At 37.3% G+C, this 12,235-nt stretch overlaps 1 protein-coding gene across 1 annotated transcript in view; it reads right to left on the bottom strand.

The window, feature by feature from the left end:
* The window catches only part of daam1b (dishevelled associated activator of morphogenesis 1b), a 78,353-nt gene extending 73,517 nt beyond the window's left edge, over positions 1 to 4,836 (bottom strand). Inside the window, exon 1 of the mRNA XM_016503454.1 lies at positions 4,717 to 4,836. The gene's annotated coding sequence lies outside the window, so the exon portion shown is untranslated. The remainder of the gene's footprint in view (positions 1 to 4,716) is intronic.
* Between the last annotated feature and the right edge of the window lie 7,399 nt (positions 4,837 to 12,235).

The raw sequence follows: 12,235 nt of genomic DNA, 5'->3' as shown, positions 1-12,235 counted from the left end.
GGGAAGAGGGGGGGGGGGGGGGGTAATAAATATTATGACACAAATGTTGTCAATTGAGCTTAACTTGTAGCGAACCACAATATTTCTTTAACTTAAAGCGAGCTCGTTTTGAAAACGTAATTGAACTTAGTAGGATGCATTTTTTTATATGTCTCAGCAAGTGTTCATAAAACACCAACCAACCATCCAGGTTCTCAATATCCTGGGAGCAAAGTTGTGGAATGCACCAGCAACCCTCAATGAATTAAGAAAACTACAACTATTCAAAAGCGCCCTGAAGGTGACCTGCTCCGTGACCCTGGAGGAATAAAGAAGGTCAAGGGGCCTCCAAGAGGAGAAAGACCTCATGGCTCTGAGGAAAGGCCACTGATTTTACCTCAGCAACACCTCTCAGCTTGAGCGCAAGTATGCTAAAAAGCTTCAAGTCAAACTCTAGGAAGAATCTACCAAAAATTACAATTCTGTCATCAATTACTCCTGTCATTCCAAACCTGACTTTCTTTGGAACACAAAATAAGATTTTGTCTATACTATAATAATAAAATAATAATAGCATTTTCATTTTTAGTGAACGATCCCTTTAACTCACCAAGCCTAAATATAGAAAGTGATTGTGCAAAAAGTTTTAGTGTTTAATTCTGCAACAAATGTTTGGTTGCTTGGAAAACGGCTTTGCAGATATAATAATAAAATAATAATAGCATTTTCATTTTTAGTGAACGATCCCTTTAACTCACCAAGCCTAAATACAGAAAGTGATTGTGCAAAAAGTTTTAGTGTTTAATTCTGCAACAAATGTTTGGTTGCTTGGAAAACGGCTTTGCAGCGACCATAGAGAAGAGTAAGAGATCAGGCAGGTTTAATCCTACACTAACCAATCATAAAATCATAATGTTTGCATAAACATAAGGTTTAGGGCAAAAGCATTGACAAACACAAAAGAAAAACAAGGAGAATGAAAGTGAAGCACGGAAGAGATCAGAAGTAATTACAGTCACCTTACTATTCATATAATCTTCTTTGAGCCAAGAGGAAGGACAGCTTGAGGATACAAACTGAGACAGGATTATACCTGACTGAGTGGCAAAAAGACAATAAGATCTCATATTACAAGCAAACACAAAAACCGTAGCTGACAACAGAACAGACAAATCTCTGATTCAAGAGTGTAGATGAAGGTGTGTAGATGCAGCGCACAGTTGGTTCAGAACGCAGTAAACAGAAGTGGCCTAGTGACATGCAGGGCCTCTGGAAATAAATGATGCAAAGTGAAGCCATTGTCTGATCCAAGTGAACCACACCACTCAGAGAATAGGACATTCAAACGGTCACACAGGCTTATTGTTACGGGCAAGTTGAGCAGGGTCCTGTCTCACAAGGTCTGGCCGGAGCCGAAAGGCTCGTTGAGCATTGCCATGCTGCGATCTCTCTCAAGCCTCATTAAAGAAGTCCTCATCCAATTCTGTAAAAGACAACAGAAGTTGTACGCAATACATTTCCACTGAACGCTGAGGTTGAGCAGTGAGCACTGAGTATGCGCAGCTCAGCAGTGGATTGATATAAAGAGCCAAATTTGAAGGTTTTATTTGTCTCCCACAAGTATCTGGTGCAATGGCAGCAAATAGTTTTTAGTGTTTCACAGATCTTTTGGTGCAAAACATCTTCTGAAGTGAAGCATCCTTGCATTCTTCATAAAGGTTCTAGTTCTTGAACGGTTGCCATGGTTAAATGTCATAAGATGGAGAAGAGAAGGATGGGAAGGGGACTAGAAAGTGCTGAAGGCTTAAAGCATACTGGTTTTGATGCAAAGCAGTGTACCAAAAATTACAGAGAACACTTCAATGCTAATGACCAAACAATGAGGCAGAAACACTGGACTGCAATGACCAAAAGTGACAGTAAAGACATTTATAACAATACAAAAGGTTTCTACATCAAATAAATCCTGTTTTTAACTTTATATTCATGAAACTATACTGAAAAAAGTATCACAGCTTCCACAATAAATATTAATTGTTTTCAACACTGATAATAAGAAATGTTTCTTGAGCACCAAATCAGCATATTAAAATGATTTCTGAAGGATCACATGACAGTGAAGACTGAATAAATGGCTGCTGAACAATTAATATTAAATCGTAATAATATTTCAAAGTTTTTATTGTATTTTTAATCAAATAAATGCAGTCTTGGTGAGAAAAAAAGAGCCTTCTTTCAAAAATATTTAAAAAATCTTACCAACCCAAACTTCTGAAATATAGTTTTTATATATGGCAGCACTGATCTCAGTAATGCTTTGTTTGTCAGAGCAGTCTAATGTGATGTGCTGTGCTGGTGTGGGGCAACCCCAGCTGTCCCGGGACCACCCTTTCACCAGCGGAAACAATTACGACTCCCAGTGGTGTCTCGGCTGTCTCCACATTAACAAACATGAGTTGTGGAGGCAGCATCAGCCGCAGTGATCTGATTGGATAGCTGGTGTAACCCTATGCCTAATTAATTACCAAAACACCCCACCACACACACACACACACACACCATTCACCTGCATCCGGGCACGTGGTTCTGCAAAAGAGGTGGTTTGTTGATGGCACAGTCAGACAAAAGACAACACATGCCACACACACACACACCCACACTCATGAATACCTCCATAAACATAAGAACAGAACACAGCTTTAACATTATCACTCATTGCCCGCTTCCCAGCCTGATCTCTCGCCTACATACACAATGCAGCACAAAAAGAAAGTCAAACCTTTCACCAGTGTGGTCAATAAGAGTACACATCACATGAGTGACACTGCTGTAAACCTGTCTGGAATAACGGGCTGTACAGAACAAATGTACTCTGTCAGTGACAAACACTGATTCCAAGCAATGGAATAAATAAATAATAATAAAAAAAAAGCTTTTCACCAAAAATGTAACTACTGAATGCTCATTGACAGCTCAGTAGACTTAATAGTGGGAGCTTTATTGCTAGACTCCATTTAACCAGAAATGTGTTCATTCAATCCCAGGCAATGTAAATCTTATTCATAATCACAGAGTTCTCAGCAGAGCATTAAACATCCTCACTACTGCAAAATCACAAAAAGAAAGACAAACACATTCATGTCTAAGTCCAAGTACAAAATCTAAAGAAATGGAATCATATTGATATTATTATCTGCTCATACTAACTGGTAAAATCTTTTTCTAAAGAGTTGAGTTGATAATTCACCCAAAAATTATATTTCTGTCTTCATTTATTCACCCTCATGTCTTTCCAAACTAATGTCTTTTCTTTAGTAACCACTGACTTCCACTGTATGGAGAAACAAACACTGCAACATCTCTTAAAATATCTTTTATGTTCCACAGAAGAATAGAGTCTTACAAGTTTGGAATGACATGAGGGGGAGTAAATGACAGAATTTTAATTTTTAGGTGAACTGTCCCTTCACGTGACAAAGCTCTTTTCTGTGAGAGCATGTGAGAGTTGCAAAAGACCCCAAAACCTTGTATTCAGAGTTGGGAGATCACAAGATAATGCAGGTTCACCTACACTCTGTCTTAAAAGTATAACTTATAATAATAACATGCCAAATAATACAATAACTTCAGTTACAATGTTATAAAATGCAAACAAGGCTGTCATTGATCACCATGCCTTATATCAAGAGTCAAAGCAGGAGCCCATATGAGGGCACATATGCTCAGTCTGAGGGGAATACAAGTCAAGTCAAGTGCAGAAATCCATCACTCATGATGCCTCACGGTGCCCACTAGGGTATATTACCCTAGTAACAGAGAACCGGCCGAGACTGATGAAAATGTGGGGTGACAGGGGCTTTCTAACGCAAGAGAACTGAGGATACCAGTATGCGGCTATCTGCTGATGGATAAATAAGAAAGACTTTTAGGTCTAGTCAGCACTAAGTGTGGAAATGAGGCTGCTATCTATTGTTTGGTCTCTCTTCCACTAATCAAGTGTTGAACACTTGATTAGTGAAAAGAGACCAAACAATAGAAAGAGAGACCAAACAATAGATAGCAGCTTAATTCCCACATTTCAGCATTATCAACTAGATGGGATTGGCGGGATCCTACAGCCATAAATAAATCTCATCATTTACTCACACCCATGCCATCCCAGATGTACTAATCTGTATTTGATATATATATATATATAACGTTGTTTTTTGTTTTTTACCCTGAAGAACACTAGAAGTATCAAAGGAAATATCTTAACCTAAAAGGGGGCTTGAAATAGTGTCTTGGACAGTTAAGGGCATTGGAGTTGGAGAGGTAAAGAAGCACTGCAGTAACTCTTGGTGAAACTGTTTGGAAGCCGGTTACATGCTCTGTCGTTCCGTGAGCGCGAGTGATGTGACACAAAACAGAACCGGCTTCATTATTCAAGAGGAAAGAATATCACATGCAAATAAGATGCAAATCGTTCATTTTAAACCGTGACGCTAAGCACTTTGGAAATTAAAATAAAAGCACATGCAAAAAGTGTGAGCAACTCTTTGTTTCGCATTAGTTTTGCCGGTCTGTGCGATTTACCGCACATAGCTTACCATCATTAATCAGCATTACCCTTCCGTACTCTGATCGGACAGTGGTGATAATACACTTCTCAGGTCACAACATAATCCATTAGCGCGCAACGCATATATGCGCAGTACACATATTCATCCAGAATGTAAACTGAAAGGCTGTTCTTACCTCGTACGCGGTCTCATCATTCATTCAAACTCCACTGTTTTGTTTGGGTGAGCTGGGTATATGGATGTGCTTGATCTCAGCATTGCACAGACCCTATAGCGAGTTGACGTCATCATTATTTCCCACGAGTGCGCATGATCACACAAGGTAGATGTAGTGATGTCTAACGGGAGATGTAGTACAGGTGAACGCCAGGTACAACGAGTCAGATAAGGTTGGTTGAAGTGGCAGTAGCCTACGTTTCCATATAAGGTTTATATATTCATAAGACAAAAAAAAAGAAGACGTAAAATGAATGTATATCTTAACAGCCTTCATAAGAAAAAAATACTGAGATAAAAAAATCAGAATAATTATTTTATTAAAAAAAAAAAAGATTTATGTCATACACCCTTGATTTGATTTAAGGGTCACAAGCTATAGTGAAAAATGAAAACCACAAACATGATATTGTAAATCACATAATGTTATATATACAGTTGTATTCATTAACGTGTAATATAATGAAAGTAGCTTGAAAAAGATTTTAAGAATTTTTATCTGAGGTTAAAAGGCCACCCAAGCTTCATGTGTTGATGGTTCCATTGCTGTCGCCTATACCAACATGTTTAGGTTACATAAAAAAATATATATAATAATAAAAAAAATTGATTGATTTTATTATTGTTCATTTCAAAGAAAACTGCAACTACATTTGAAACAAGAAAAATAAATAATTTAGTAGGTCTTTGAAATAATACAGCTATAATGAGGAAAACAATGGCATATTCCCTAATGAGAAAGTGACAGTCTTGTCCTGAAACAATCTCACAGGCCATCGAGGTTGAGTTTTTTCTTTCTTTACATTACCATTTATTGCCATTTGGCTATAATAAAGATGATAATTATGTTTTGTGTCAAATGTACACAAAGCAGGAGTCTCATATGTCTGTACGAAAGCTGAACACACTGGGTCTTGAGACATCATCTTGACTCACTCCTTTGGCAAATAGCAGTTTAGGTAAAAATAAACATTCCATGATACTTAAACAACAACATAATTTGTTAACAGGCTCCAGTCATTGTTTACATCATTTTGTGCTTAATCTTTTTAAGAAGGAATACAAGGCTGTTACTGCCATAGCCAATGAGGAAGGCATGCTCCCCTTCTCCTTATAATATTCAGATTAGTAGTCAACTGATATGGGTTTTTCAATGATCGATTTTTAAACATTTATATTCTGAATATTTGGTTACGTCCTTGTGAGCGTGTACTATGACCACAGCTATGTAAATATGAAGAGCTAACAAGCACTTTTTTGTCATTGCTTATTAAATTACACCTCTCTTCCTTCCCTGGCTGTTTCTCAACATTACCTTGTTTATTATGGCTTCCCTTCCTGCTGCTCTGCCTCTTCCTTCTCCATATTAAATTAAGGGGTGTGTAGATTTTTATTTTATTGTATTTTTTTTTTCAGCTGGAAGGAGCTGTTGTTAAGGGGATGTCCAAGTCACATGACGCTACAGGGTGAATTACTGGATGCTGTAAGAAGATGGTCTCTTTCACATGCATTGTACAAAGCAGATGCTTGAGGCTCTTTCATATTGTTGACAGTCTGGTGTGTAAGTAATGTGACACTTTGAATTGTTTTTCTCATATTCTGTGTTCTTTATGGCCAGGAGGATAATGGCTCCCAGACATACAGGCACCCTGAGCTTCAGCTCATACAGCCTTTGTACATTCAGGACAGGATACATCACGTGGGAGCCAGGGGTTTTCCACATATTAAAAGAAGGACACAGTGGAGACTGTGAATGTCTTCAACATTTTCCTAAAATACAAACATTAAAGGGGAGCCCTCATGAAAAGTTCAATGAGAGATTTTATCAGGTTAATGGCCTTTGGTTATGATAATAAGTTGATGAAGCACATCAGTCAGTTAGAGGCTGTCATGTTTATTTGATTTATAAATCCCAGATCAGACCATCATGGCTTGTGGACATTGTTTCTCTTAAATAGCAAATGAACTATAACAGGGAATTAAAAACAATGTGTATGGAGATTGTAAAGTAAAAGTCTGAGAAAAGATATAGAGGATTTTAGCATTATCATGTGGAATTCGTCAGAGACCATGCAAACATGCATTTCTTTTTTATCAAACCCTTTTTGTCCAACATGAGGATGAGATAACTACAGTAATTATAGCCATTATATATATGGCATTATATATATATATATTTTCATGAGGGCTTTACAGAGGGCATTATATATATATATTTTCATGAATGTACTTTATTTTATAATTTGCCAATTAGACCCCTCTGTCAAGCTCCTGAAGTTTGCAGATGACACTACAGTCATCGGTCTCATCAAGGACGGAGACGAGTCTGCTTACAGACAGGAGGTTAAAGAGCTGGCTGTCTGGTGCAGTCTTAACAACTTGGAGCTGTTCAACTTCAACAGTTGAGTGTTTCCCCACCAGCACCAAGCACAGTCACACTGGGTCTCTAAAGTCTGTTTGTCAAATCCCAGAGGAGCGAGGTTAAGAGGTCTAGAAGTTGTTGTAATAAATCAAAATGTATTAGCAGTGACAGTTTAACATCTTACATTGAATGATTTATGGCTGGGACTCTAGGTGGCATGACACTTTTGTTAGGTTTATTGGTCAAATCTTTGACAAAACACAAAACCAGAACTTTTACCACAGTGTGGGGCCTGGGATACACCAGACTCACAAAAACCAGATGGGATTTGTTTATTCAGGTTTATTAAATTATGATGAGTTTAGTAATAGCCTGTAATCTTTTCTATGAGGCAAATATAATGTGTTCACTGTTCAGACAGCACTGTTAGCTCATTGTTTGTTTTACATAAAGGAAAATGACAATTTACCCACCTACAGGCCATCCAAGATGTAGATGAGTTTGTTTCTTCATCAAAACACATTTGGAGAAGTTTAGCATTACATCATTTGCTCACCAATGGATCCTCTTCAGTGACTCAATAGAGAGAACAAACAAGCTGATAAAAACATTACAAGTAATCGACATGTCTCTAGTCCATAAATTAACATTTTGTACAGCAAAAAGCAGTACCAAATTCATCATTAAGATTTTTTTTTAACTTTAAACCATTTCTTCTGGCTAAAGTACAAGGCCTCAGTCTATGTAATATCGTTTCTCCAGTGAATAAGTGATGTGGAGCCAAGTATGGAAACCCATGCATGGAATTTGTGCTCTGCTGTTAACCCACCCAAGTGCACACACACAGTAGTGAGTAGTGAACACACACACACACCGTGGATACACACCCAGAGCAGTGGGCAGTCTTTTTTTTTTTTTTTGCTACGGCACCCAGAGAGCAAATGGGGTTTAGGTGCCTTTCTCAAGGGCACCTCAGTCATGGGTACTGAAGGTGGAAGAGAGCACTGTTCATTCACTCCCCCATCTATATTTCCTGCTGGTACTGAGAATCGAACCCGCAACTTTCGACTCTAACCATTAGACCACAACTGCCCCCCATATTTCTCTCCTGATTTAGAATAAGTCATCTCATCTGAATCAGGAGAGAAATATGCACAGATCAAGCATCATTTACAAGCCAAAACAATCCAAGACAGTTCTAAACAAATATATTTGTGGATTTTGATGTGAGAGGACAACAAGGGATGGACTTTATCACTGGAGGAAGCATTATTATGAATTATGGACCGGTATTTTGGCCAGAAGTGACAGTATAAGGCTAAAACGGCTTAATGATATATTTGTTTCTTACAAACATGCAGCTTTTCACTTCACAAGATGTTTTTTGATGAACTGGAGTCATGTGGATTACTTGCGGATTATTGTGATCGTTGCCGTGTAAGCGTACCCTAGATATAATTTGTCTCGAAACACTGAGGCATGTTTATGTGAAACTGATGTGACCAGTCGTGCTTCTGTCTGTAAAACTATTTCAGCAGACAAATCTGTGTGGCAGAACACCTGTCTGAGAGATCAAAGCACAGGATCTCACTGCAGAACCAAAGCCATTTGGTGTTTGCACACAGCAGATTCTGAATCTGAAACACGCCAGCAAGAAAAAGGCAAGATACATACATATAAATACTAGTCAGGAATGTTAAAATTGTGCTTACCAAGCCAAATGAAAATTAACCTACTTGCTAATTTTTTAATATATGTTTTGGCGCTTTTTCCTCTGAAATGACTTTCCTTTTCAACAAATGCCGTTAAGCCCTCATTTTTAGTCACATGAACAATTTACACGACCTGATCATTTTCATGGGTTCTAATTAGTTTCACACCTGTCTCATTGAGTTCCTTGTTATTCCTGCTTATATATACCCTCTGTTGCTTCAGGGCATAGATGTTACTTTTGTGAGTTTGCTGTTTCCATGTTCCTGACCCAGTCAACAATTTGATCTCACAATGATGTCACCATGACCGTGAGGATCACAGTATGAGGATCGTGTGATGTCACTGTGATCATCGCATGATCTCACGTGTTGACTGGGGAGCCTGCTTCATGTTGATTTTGTTAGTTTTTTGAGTTTCGTTAAATTGCCTGCAAATAGATCTTCGCCTCAACTGCATTTATGCCTTCCTCTCCCAGCAACAGTATAGAATCAAGAATCAAGTCTATACAACACCACCCCCACCCCCACTCTCTCTCACTTACACACACACACACACACACACACACACACACACACACACACACTCACTGGTTTACATGTTTTATGGGAACATTCCATAGGCGTAATGTTTTTTATGCTGTACAAACTGTATTTCATATTCCTTTACCCTAACCCTCACACAAAACTATCCGCATTTTCAGATTTTCAAAAAACTTTCCTTTGTTTTCCTCATTCTGTATGATTTATAAGCTTGTTTCCTCATGGAGACCAAAACATGTCCCCACAAGGACAAAAATACTTAATCCTTATCCTTGTAGGGACATTTGGTCCCCATGATGTAGGGAATACCAGGTACACACACACATCATATTACATCACAAGATGAACTGCCTAAGAAGGGGTTAACAATGGATTGCAGACATTAAGATCATTTCTACTCTCATACAACAACTTGTGTATTGTTTGTCATGAATCAAAAGAACAATCAAAAACAGCTGTTTAATATTTTGAGTATATATGGAGTACAAAAATGCAATAGTCTGATGAAACATGATGTAAAGCTAAATGTATTTACAGAGTTGCATGATGTTATCATATGGAAGCCTATTTCTGCCACATAAGAAAAAAAAGGAGATAGTTTATAGCCCGGGAAATAGTTTATCGTCTTTCTTAATGTTGTTAAGTTAATGGAGACAGAATTTATTGTTCATGGTTTTCTCCACACTATCTGTTGCCACTGTGTCCTTGTTAAATGTGCTAATCAAAGAGCTGCTCTTCGTTATGTGATGTCACAGGGCCTCTGGGAAGCAGCATGAGTCAAATACAGCCTCACATGCAATGGACAACATAGATGCAAGATGTGTTTTTGGAAATGGAATTTCTCCCCCACAGTTTTTAGTTTCTTTGTTATCTTTTTCTAACACCATCTCACCCACTTAAGCCTTTGGTACATTTTGTGTAAAAAAAAAAACCTTGAAGTGTAGTGTACTTTTTTTTTTTTATTGGTTCACTCTAGTAACTGTAAATTGGTGTATATCCAGGAAAAGCTAGCTGCTTTTAGCTTACATTGCCCAATACAAATCATAAACTCATCAGTTGGAGATTCACTAGGCTCACAATTTTTCTATATTCATATAGTAGATTTTATTATCACCGCATGACATAAAATCATGTAAATCCTGCAGAGATACTATAAACATGTAAATAACATGATTTTAAACTTCAAATATATTACTGACAAGTTTTGAGAAATTTAAACAGTAAATAATAATAATAAAAAAAATATTATGTTTTGTGAATATCTACATTATTGTATATCTCTCCCTCCTTGCAATGCAGTGTATGTTCAAGAATATAGTTTTTATTTGTGTTTTATCTTTCCAGGGAGCTTTTATCACCATTGACATTTTTTACCATGTTCACTATTGTATCACAGTATTTTCAATAAAGCTGCTTTGGAATGATACAAAAATATAACTAAATATTGAACTGAATTTGAAAAATATTTATCTTTCTGTAATATTGGATAGAAAAAGAAATATACTGTTAAATGTACTTATTAAATTATTTATTTGGCTTCAGGACAATTACAAGTAAATCGTTTAACTTTGGAGGCAACATGTTGACTATAATAATGCACTTAATATTTTATTCTCATACATAATAAATGGGTCTGTATAAATAAAATATTCAGCTTTATATTTTAGGAAAGGTTCTCTAGCAAGGGCTTTTGGTGGTCCCTGATATTAAATGTTTGAAAAAGCCTGAACTAAAACAGCAGTAATTAATGTGATTAAAAACACCCAATCTCTCAAAATGCCCTTTGTCTTTGCAAACATGCAGTTAGTATGGCTTTAGCAAAGACCTGATGGTAATGGGGTTTACAGTTTTTCCTTGTGGATGCCTGTTTGTTTTGCCAGTGTCCACAGCAACTAGAGTCCAAACTGGACAACACAGTCTCACTTTCAGCCACACCTTGCATTCTGGAGAGAGCGTGCACACATACTTAACATACCATTCCACATGTTATATTTCTCCCTGTACCATGCACTTAGTGTTTGGGAGCGTTTTAGTCTTGAGCAATAGCTTGTGTGAGAGGTCACTGATAAGAGGGGTGGTGGGAGACAGAGAGAGACCTTTCCACCTCTGCCGGACTGTGTTATCACTCATGCATCCATGAGGAGGACCATCGTGTGCGTGTGTTTGAATGGGTGATCTGCATCCTGTCAGTTCTCACGCTGAGCTGAGGATAGTGGACTCATTTCTCACTTGTCTCTCCCTATTTATGATCCCTTGCATGTTTATTAAACTAAGCTGTAAAAATTGCATTTTAATGAAAAAAAAAAAGTAACACTTGTCAATGTTTGAAATTGACCCTTTTTCACATTTCTGGGGTTCTTAGAAGTGGATGTCAGCATAGTTGGGTACGCTTCTATAGTGGTGTTTTTGAGTTCCCATTTGCTCCAAAAGCAAAAGAATAAATCAACGATAGCATTACTACAAAAGAGGGAGGAACTACAGAGATTGATTACGTGGTCAAAATAGAGAAAGATGTCAAATTTGCTGTCACTCACTCAGTTGTATAAGAAACACTCACACAGCAAAGTTTTCTGTAATTTAATGCCAGAGTAATATAACACAAAATATAGTGTTAAAGGTACAAAAAACACTTGCTAGATTTACAACGTTAATAACTGTGGAAATGCTTCATCACAGTCTGTGAAAAGGGTCCATTGTAAGTTACCTTACAATAGCTTAAACAATATAAAAAAGTATTGTATGAATCATACAATTTATGTGAAATTCATATGAATATAAGACAATACATACAATACAATACACTTCACAGTAAAAGCAAAAGAATGAATTATGGTGAAAAATGGGCAAAAGGACATTTTCAAAAT

Source organism: Sinocyclocheilus anshuiensis, unplaced genomic scaffold (genome assembly GCF_001515605.1).
Source record: "Sinocyclocheilus anshuiensis isolate Anshui unplaced genomic scaffold, SAMN03320099.WGS_v1.1 scaffold1051, whole genome shotgun sequence".
Classification (NCBI taxonomy): domain Eukaryota; kingdom Metazoa; phylum Chordata; class Actinopteri; order Cypriniformes; family Cyprinidae; genus Sinocyclocheilus; species Sinocyclocheilus anshuiensis.
The sequence above is the reverse complement of the archived record's forward strand: the minus strand, read 5'-3'. Positions and strand labels throughout refer to the sequence as shown.